The following is a 9,341-nucleotide window of genomic DNA, read 5'->3' on the forward strand; positions in this document are numbered from 1 at the left end:
TTTATGATGTGAAAGATTAAGAGGATAAAGTTCTAAAATTGAAGAAGGTGTTGTACATATTGGAACAAGGACCAAGAATATGAAATAACATAATCGACAAATATTTCATTGGCAAGGGCATTTGAGGTGCGCTTTTGAAAATTCTCTTTATATTAAGACTAATGGTCTGAAAGATATTAGTTGGTTTATTTGTATGAGGATGACTTAATTTTACAGGAAATTGTGCAAGTATATGTTTGAAGATCTCAAAAAGGTGATGACCCAAGAATTTGATGTCGTATTATCTTGATATTGTGGTGAAGCTGGCAGAGGAAGGTATTTTCATCTCTTAAATGATGTACTAGAGTAATTCTAGAAAAGTTTAATATGATCAATTCTATACCTGTCACAACTCTGATTGAAACTATGACCAAACTTTTCAGATATAAAGAAGTATATGTTTTTTATCCTTCAAATTTCAAAAGTTTGGTTGGGAGTTTGAGATATTTGATTTGCATACTACCGAATAATCTTTTCATCATTGGATTAGTAAGTCGATTTATGGAATCTCATACAACTACTTATTTGATAGTGGTAAAGAAAATTCTTCGTTACCTCAAACGTACACTTGACTATGAGTTATTTTATTCTTCATATAAAGTATTCAAGCTTGAAAACTATTGTGATAGTAACTGAGCTGGAGATACTAATGATCGGAAGAGCACTATTAATGGATATGTTTTCTTTGTTGGTAATATTGCATTTAATTTAATTTTCTTGGAGTTCTAAGAAGCAACCTATGGTGACATTATCCACTTGAGAGGAAGAATATATTATTGCAGCTATGTGTGTGTCTGTCGTGCAGTTTAGGTAAGAAATTTGCTAAAGGCAGATGAAATTTTACAAGATGATGCAACTGTGATCCATGTAGATAATAAGTCAACAATTGATACATGAATTTTATGTTCCTTGATCATGGCAAACACATTGATATAAGATTTCACTTCATCAGAGACTGCATTTTAAGGAGTTTGGTTGAATTTTTGAAAACTGAAGACGAAATTGTAGATATTCTCATGAAGCCACTCAAAGTTGATGTTGTTAACAAGTTAAGAACTTTACCTGGAGTTTTTGGAAAACATGCTTAAGGGAGGATGTTGTAATGTTAAAGCATGTTTAATTGAAATAATTGAAATAAAAAAAAATTAAGACAAGAAGTTATATATTAATTGATGAATAGTTGGCAAGATTATTTAAAATTAGATACATTGATGAATTAAATAGACAATTAATTCTTATGTGAAGGTATGGATCTAGAGAATCCTATAAATAATAGGATTGATATATGTATTATGAAGTATATCCATGTGTGAAGAAGAATACACACAAAGAGAGTTAGTCTTCTAATAAGTTTTTTATTTATCTCTCAAATATTCTATTTTATGATTATTTATTGGAACTTTTGCAAAAATAGCAAAAAATTTATGAAAATAGAGTCCATGTCACTACATTTTCAAAATTACAAAAGTAGCAAATTTAGAAGCGGATAACTTTCTGATAGCTCTCCGATAACCATTTGATAACCGTCTGATAGCCATCATATTTGCCATATGTAATGACCCAACTCTTTATACTAAGCTGAGATCATTACTACTCAAAGGAAAATAAAATTTCTTAAATTTTAAATAGAAAATATCAATTTTCATAATTAAAATCTCAAATATTCATTAAAATCATAAAGAACTGAAGTAAATGGACATAAATCTAAAAGTAAGTTCTTAGCTCGGGTCCTATCTAGTTTTAAAAGAGTAAAATAAATAAAAGTTCATAAATACTAAAATCAAATTCTAATAACATAAAGCGGAAGCAAAAACGTTCCCTTATGGCGAGCCACGATCATTTCTTGTCATTCGTCAGCTTTCCTCTGCCCTTACCTCTACCTCTGTCTGAAAAATTAAACATAAAAGAGTGAGTATAAAAATATACTCAGTAAGAACCTACTACTAGTCCCACTAGGTGATTGTTAATGTTAACATCCTATTAGAGTCCTGTAAAGTGGTACCCCTAACTGGCACGTTCTCGAACACGCGTAATCTATGATCCCGTAGGAACATCTCTAGTCTTTAGCGAACGCAAAGGGAGACCGATGACAAAACTGGTATCTGGTGAACACAAGAAACACCTAAGACAAACTGGTCTTTATTGAATCTCGAAAGAAACACTAAAACAATCAGGCTGTGAGTGACCCCGTCGAGTCACTCATAACACTGCATTTCATACTTGACTGGTGATCCCATCGGACTACAGAGTCATAAAAAGGTAGTGATCCCAAGGGACACCCATATGGGTACGACTCTAATAGATGAAGCTAACAGTACGACCTACCGATAACATGTAGCATAATATAACATCATAATCATGACATAAATATTAGCCATAACCTATTAATCATGAGATTAATAATTCATGCATAACAGCAACATTAACAGTCATCCTCAACATAACTTAGCCAGAACTAGCGGTCATCGTAAACATAGACCAGTCATGACTACCAATCATCATACATCATAAACACATTATGCATATTAGCTACTTTAATGCATAATGGAAAAATGTTACATGCAAGCTCATACTTCGATTCGAAGGTCTATAAGGGAATCTCTTACCTGGAGATTAGTCTAATTAAAAAATATAGTCCTAGCAGCAAAGTCGAACTTCCCAAGAAAAATCATAAACATTAAGGTAAAATACTAAGACAATAAATTTAATGACTGCTTAAAGACCCAAAAACCATTTAATTTAACTTACCCAAAGTTGAGGTTGAATTCAATTTTAACCTTGGTTGGGAAAATTCCAATACTTAAACTCCCAAATGATCTAACCAGTCCTTTAAGAAAATAATTCAATTTAATCTAAAATTAAACTATTTATGGTTCAAAATTAATCTCTGTTGGGTAAGTAAAAAAACTCAATCAAACTTACCAAAAATAGGTTAAATAGGATTAAAATAAAGCTTGGCAGCTCAAATGGCTTGGCTAGAGAAAACAATCGGCTAGCGGCCTAGTTGAGGGAGGGAAATCGACTGAGACGGCTCGTGCGCTGCTCGTTTGAGAAGGGCAACTCGGCAGCTTGTATAGGCACGACTCGACTGAGACTAAAAGCAGCTTGCGCAGCTCAGCGGTTCGGGTCAAAAGGGCAACGATTTCCAATGCGGGCTAAATGGAGCTTCAACATTGGTGCACGCAATGATTGATGGAGACAACTTAGCTACGGGATGAACTGCGACGAAAAGCGAACGATCGATAACTTGCGACGGTGACGCTGACGGAAACGGAGACGGAGACACTTGGGACGAATGGCTTGCAAAGACGAGGAGATGGCTGACGCTAAGAAGCGACGGCATGTAGAGACGAGGATTGGCTCGACGGTCGACGATCGAGGGATGCGACAGCCGACGATCAGATATGGGTGGCGGCGGATTGACTAGTAGCTAGGGTTTCCTTCTTTGTGATATTACGGTTTCACTAAATGGAAGGAATGAAGTGCAGATCTCCACATGCCCTATTAAATAATAATAATAATAATAATAATAATACTATTATTTTTATTTCTCTCTCTTCAATTAAAAACCCACAAAATCTTCTTTTTAACTTTTTCCGAAATAAAATCAATATTTCTCTCTCCTCAACCAATCACATCACTTTATCCTTCCAAAATAAATAAATCAATCTCAAATAACTATATTATTTTCATAATACCATTATTTCAACCTTAAATCCAAATAATTATATACTCCTATATATAATTATTCAAAATTCTCTCAAAAACCTCCCAACACAAACTACTTAAAAAGCAAACAAAACAATCATTAATTCCACATTTAATTAATTAGATATTTTCCCAATGTATCTAATTAATTCTAATTTCTACAAATCAAGGATTTCCACAATTAAATCATATAACACCTAAAAAATAATTTCAATAATTGCCAAAATTTAACTTATGATAATTAAACTTAAAATTATTTACTTTGGGGCGTTACACCATATTTGCAATATGCAAAATAGAAGTGATATGAGCTGGCTTTTTTTCTAAATTTTTTTGTCATCTTATACAATTTTCCTTATTTATTTGAGGCGTTCATCACACACGCTTCTGACCAAAATTTGATTATTGAACGTGAAGGACAGAGGTCAGAACTACAGCTTTCCATTATTGGTTGATATTTTTAAAAAATATATAGTAATGGAAATGGATGAAAGACTGGGAGAGCTAGGAGAGAGAGAAGGAAGAGAAAGATAAAAATTATTTTTTTCCATATCTTATTGGTAAATTTGTATTTATAATATTTTTTATATTAAATCCAAAAAGCTTTTCTCTAAAGAAGGAAAGTTTACACCTATTCTCTAAAACTCAAGGATCAAAATGGCCAATATGAAACTTCGAACATACTAAATGCATCTATTGCCTATAACTCTTGCACTAATTATTCAAGTTACCAATATTCTTAAAAGAATATCGATAAAAATATCAATAAGATAGCATGTAATAATCGGCCCCATCCACATTGGTATTATTCGGTGCATCCAATATGGTTGGGTAGCCAATATTAATCTCCTTATTCGCATGTCAAAATTTTTGTAAATAAAAACAACACAAGTTGTAACTCATCAACAAAAATGTGCAGTAGCTTATTCAATTCTTTCATTTGAATTTAAGTGTTAAAGAATCTGAACTAACCAAAATACATATGAAAAATAGCCTATAAATACCCATTCTTTAAAATCACAATTTGTCTCACCAATAGTTCAAACTCTCAAGTCAATAACATACACATATTTCTTTTTACCAAGAGTATTATCAAATATCTTTTCTATTTTTCTTTTCCACGTTGAGAAATTAGGAACAACCTATGCTTCCATTATGAAAACCAATGATATTCCTGATGTTAAGCGTTCTCTTGCAAACTTTCATCCTAGTATTTGGAAGGAATGTTTCCTTTCCTTTACATTTGATGATCCATTGGTAATTAAAAGTTATTTTATTGTCTTATTTTAATTTAATTAATTACTAGTCATTTATTGTTTGTTCTTAATTTAAATTTAATACTTTTATATTGTTTAAATTTCAAAAAGTAGATGATTGCACAAAAGAAAGAATCGAAAAGTTGAAAGAGGAAATAAGGATGATGGTGATTGCTTCCGTGGAAAATCCATTGATAAAACTAAATTTGGTTGATTCAATCCAACGACTAGGAATATCTTATTATTTTGAAGATGAGATTGATGAATTGTTAGAACATATGTATGTGTCTTAAAATAAATCCCTTTTATTGAGTAACAAAGATAGTGAAGATGACGATCTTCATATGACTGCTCTTCTATTTCGACTTCTCAGGCAACAAGGTTATAGGATTTCATGTGGTAAGTTAAATACACAAATATAATTTTTTTTTTTAAAAAAAAGAATAATGTTTTTTTTTAATTATTCATTGCTTCAATGATCAATTTATTACTTTGTTATGTTATCTAACTTTGGTTTTATAGTTTTTCAAAAATCAAACAAGATTTTGAAAAAAAAAATAGTTTTTGTAGTTATTGAATGTTGGATTGTATAATTAGGAGATGAAAACTATTGGTCCTAAAAATGTAGGAGATTAGTATAATTAAATAACAAAATTACTGAAAATATTTACAAAATATAACAAAATTTTAAGATTTTATCAATAGTATATCTATCAATTTACTAATAGACATCGATAAAAGTTTATACTTCATTTTATTTTATTATATTTGAAAGAGAAAAGATACACCATTTTTAAAGAATTTAAAAAGAATCGAACAAGTAATTAGGGGCAATTTAAGCACATACATCCTCTGAAAAAAAAAAAAACAAAAATAATTCTCTCTTTTAAAAAGAATGGCTACATGATAATCTTTGAACAATTTGTTTTTAAAACTATATGGTTATGAAACAGAATCTCTCTAAGGGCAAAGAGTTAGAAACTTCCAAAATTAAGCATTTTTAATTCCATTAACTTAGAAACTGATCATGCATTCTTTTTTTCACTCTTAATTTAAATAAAACAGATATATTTTTGTAGTTCATGGACAAGAATGGAAAATTTAAAGAGTCATTGGTTGAGGATGAAAGAGAAATATTGAACCAATATGAAGCATCATATATGAGGGGACATGGAGAAATTTTGCTTGAGGAAGCACTTGAATTTACAACCACACATCTTAAAACATATATTCATCGTTACTCAAATATTAATCCAAATTTTGCATCTGAAGTTAGTAATGCATTGAAATTGCCTATTAGAAAAGGTGTTCCAAGAATCAAGGCAAAAGAGTATTTGGAAATTTACCAACAGCATCCATCTCCCAATGAGACTTTGCTTACATTCTCAAAACTTGACTTCAACGTCTTACAAAAACTTCACCAAACGAAGGTAGCTGAAATCTGCAGGTACAAAACTAATTTGTATAACCTCAAATTAAAGGTAAGTTATGTTTTAAAGATATCTTTATCCATCATTCAATTTTCACTCTCACAACAGTTTATCCTCCTTGAGATGTTTACGAGGAACCAATATTCTCACAAACTATATTAGAAGTATTTCATAAAACAGAACTTTTACATGATTAATAATATGTTTTTATTAATTAAATTGAAATGGCACACGTTTTTGTGTCTTCCGGTATTTACAAGAAAATCGTATTTATAATCCAAATATCTTTGATACGAAAGATTCGTTGTTTAACAGCTTAAACAAAAATACAATTAAAAATAATGAAGTGAGTAATTACCAAATGGAGTACTTTAACATTTACCTTCATTGGAAAAATATTTTGATGTTAGAGTAATTTTGGAAATCTTGCAATTCACCTTTGTCTAGATGGAAATAATTGTTGTAGGTGGTGGGAGGATTTGAACGTTCCAACAAACTTTCCGTTTGCGAGGGATCGAATTGTGGAGTGTTACTTTTGGATATTGAGTATATATTTTGAACCTTACTTCAAGTTTGGAAGGAAAATATTCACTAAAGTGGTCGCTATGACCTCAATTATGGATGATATATATGATGCTAATGGAATATTTGAAGAACTCCAAGTTTTTACCTTAGCAATCAGAAGGTTACTTTCTTAGCCTATGATCATTGCTAAAATATATATGTACGAGAAGGTTTTGTATGATGATGATCTATAATTTTTTAGATGGGACATGAGCATGGTCAATATACTCCCCCAAATGTATGAAAGTTTATTATACAACTCTGCTTGATCTTTTTGAAGAGATTGATAAAGAGAGAGTTAAGGATGGAACATCCTATCGCTCTTACTTTGCAAATGAAGCCGTAAGGATCTTCCTTCTCATATTTAACTTTTTTCTATAGATATCATTAATAATATTGCTATGTTTGTTATATGTATAACAAATTTTAACTGTTTCTTATGTGAAATAGAGATGAAAAGGCAAGCTGAATCCTATTTCAAAGAAGCTGAATGGCTAAACAAAAATTATAAACCAAAATATGAAGAATAATACATGGAAGTGGCTTTAGCTAGTTCAGGTTATGAACTACTTTCAACTATTTCATTTGTTTGCATGGGTGACATTGCAACAAAGGAAATATTTGATTGGCTTTTTTATTGTCCCAAAATTCTTAAAGCCTCAACCACTATTGGTAGACTCGTGGATGATGTTGTCACCTACAAGGTATGTGTCACTCTCTCTCTCTACGTCAAATAACACAAAATCAAACTTTATTTTTAAACTAATATATTACTTGCCTCGTTTCTTTTTCATTTGTAGTTTGAAAAAGAAAGAAAACATGTTGTTTCTGCGGTTGAATGTTACATGGATAATTATGGGTTCTCACAAGAAGAAACATATGCTGAGTTTCTTAAACAAGTAGAAGATGCATGGAAGAATATAAATGATAGTTGCCTTCATCCAATTATTGTTCCAATGCCGTTTTTAACGTGTGTATTAAATCTCACAAGAGTTTTAACTCTAATTTATTTCGAAGGAGATGGATATACAAATTCTAAGGGTAGGATGGAACTTCTTATTCAATCTATCCTTTTTGATCAATTGCATTTGTAATTATTAATTGAAGTCTATCAACAATATATAAAATTGTAATGAATAGATTTTGCTATATTTTTAGCTATTTAAAAATATTGTTATATATTTAATTATTAAGCTTTAAATCGGTTGGGTGAATCCTTTCCAAAGGATAATGAATTTAATTGGTTAAACTTGATGTTTGTAATAATGGAAAAAATTGTGTGGCGGTGGAACTCATCCTTAAAAAAAGAAAAAGTGAAATGAAAAAAATTTATAGAAGAACCGAGGGGCTTTATTTCTGCTCTTGAAGAAGAAAAAATGTTGATTCTCCATATGGAAATTTCTCGAGAGATTGGATGTTTGTAGAATTTGAGATGTTGATGCTCCATCAAACTAAAATGCTGAAGATATCCACAGCATTTTAGTTTGTGGCTGAGAGTGCATTTGTCCTCATGGGTCGAGCTAGGATTTCTCTTATTTTATTTCAAATTATATATCAAAATAGTTTTTGTTAGGGTTATTTTGAAAGAGAGATTTATAAGCATGTTTGAGGGGTTCTTTCTGCAATTGCAGAACACTAACGCAATATCGAGTTTTGGAGCAAACTATTTTTTTTTTTTTGGTGTCATTCTTTCTTTTCTTATATTTTATTGTTTGATATTTTATAGTTGATTATTTATTTGGCTCTAACACAGATATAGTTTAGTTTCTTTCATATTTATTTATAATTCGCCTAAATTTCCAGCAATAAAGAAGGCGTGAAATGAAAATGAAAATAAATAAAAAGAAGACAAAGGACAAAGAAGAGAGGAAAAAGATAGGATGGAAACAGACATGAACAGTGTGATGATGGAGATGGATGTGAGAAGGAAGAAAGTGAAAATTAAACGAAATAAATGTATATCATATTGCTCCAAATAAGTTTTAGAATAACTAGTGCCTTAAAATATATATATCACATTTAAAATAAAAGATAGGGCTGAGTCACGTTCTTCAAAATGGTTGGCCAAGAGTGCTTATCTGTCGGTTGTGTTTATATATGTGAATTTTTCTATCATGTCTTTCATAATGGCTTGATTAATATTTTATGTGGTTTATAACAATATGGAAATGTTGGGTGATGGTTTTTTGCACATGCTTAGCCATCAAGGATTATACTCTTTTCCTTTTTTTTTTTTTTTTTTTTTTTGAGCTTTTAAACAATGTTTTGATGTAGTAAACGATGTCATTATGTTTTAATCTTTCAGCAAAATATATTATCGGATGCTTGTGGATGTATATTTATT

At 30.6% G+C, this 9,341-nt stretch overlaps 1 pseudogene; it reads left to right on the forward strand.

Annotated features, from left to right (window-relative positions):
- The first annotated feature begins 272 nt into the window (after nt 1–272).
- On the forward strand, nt 273–8,166 carry LOC103493429 ((+)-gamma-cadinene synthase-like; annotated as a pseudogene).
- The last annotated feature ends 1,175 nt before the right edge of the window (nt 8,167–9,341 follow it).

This window comes from Cucumis melo, chromosome 6 (assembly GCF_025177605.1).
Source record: "Cucumis melo cultivar AY chromosome 6, USDA_Cmelo_AY_1.0, whole genome shotgun sequence".
Classification (NCBI taxonomy): Eukaryota; Viridiplantae; Streptophyta; class Magnoliopsida; order Cucurbitales; family Cucurbitaceae; genus Cucumis; species Cucumis melo.